General features: G+C 33.5%; 1 protein-coding gene across 1 annotated transcript in view; it reads right to left on the bottom strand.

The window, feature by feature from the left end:
* Nucleotides 1-1,127, bottom strand: part of LOC102845226 (zinc finger matrin-type protein 4-like) — a 501,572-nt gene that overhangs the window by 144,689 nt on the left and 355,756 nt on the right. The window lies entirely within an intron of this gene.

Genomic DNA, 1,127 nt, shown 5'->3' with positions numbered 1-1,127 from the left:
GACTGGAATGCAAAAGTTGGGAACAGAGAAGAAGAATCAGTAGTAGGAAAACATGGGCTTGGTGACAGGAATGAAGCTGGAGGTTTCACATTAGCACAATTAAATGTTCTGGGATTCCCATTCTTCTCAGAGTCAGCCACAGTTAGTTATGATCGACGCAGTCAAATGTCTTTGCATAATCAATGAAACACAGATAGACATTCCTCTGGTAGTCTCTGCTTTCAGCTAAGATCCATCTAACATCAGCTACAATATCCCTAGTACCACGATACCTTCTAAATCCAGCCTGCAAATATTGCTTTCTTAGAAAACTGAGTTGATTGTGACTTTGCTAAGCATGAGTTCAGAGCAAATTTTACACATTAAAATATATAAGAACTATTTGAACTCAATGATTTTTATACAAAAAAAGTTTATTATTCAGAAAGCCAGTTAGTTATTGATCAGTCCCTAGAAAATAATGTGACTGGTATCATGAACCCAGGCATAACTGAGATGGAAACAGCTGTCTTCTCTGAGCCCAGATCCCTGCTCCATAGAACAAAGGAGTTTTAACCAATCGAGTTTAATGTTCTTTCTAGCATTACCAGCTTATGAGACCAAAACATTATTCAATTTTTAAAATGAGTTCTTTTTCTCTATGCCTTAGAGAATTACAGCGCAATATTTCAGTTTCTCTTGAAATAAAATAACTGTTCATTTTTCATCCTAAAACTTTTTAAAGAATAAATGATAAAGGTCATAAGAATGAATGTTCTATCTTCACCTTGCCTTTAATTTCAGAATTTGCACTCTCACTGTTTCTTTATATCTGCTCGGTATGTTGCTAGAGAAACTTATGAAGAAAATCTCTCAAGTACTCCTTTGTCATTGAATTTCAGAATTCCATAGTTCCTTTCTTTTCTATATTAGAACACATATAATTGAAAAAGCTGAAAGATAGTCCTTATTCCATCAAAACTTGAAAGTAGAACCAGGTGGCCTCTATTTTCTGAAACAAATAGCAGTGACGTTTTGTCAGTTATCAGATTATAAGCATATTAATAATTGTTTAGGACAATCTCACTTACAATACTTTTTTATTTCACAAGAACAATTCATTATTCTTTATGTTCTTTTTTTTTGTT

This window comes from Elephantulus edwardii, unplaced genomic scaffold, assembly GCF_000299155.1.
Source record: "Elephantulus edwardii isolate Elephantulus edwardi_28Jun2011 unplaced genomic scaffold, EleEdw1.0 scaffold00195, whole genome shotgun sequence".
NCBI lineage: Eukaryota > Metazoa > Chordata > Mammalia > Macroscelidea > Macroscelididae > Elephantulus > Elephantulus edwardii.
This window is presented reverse-complemented; position numbering and strand designations above follow the sequence as displayed.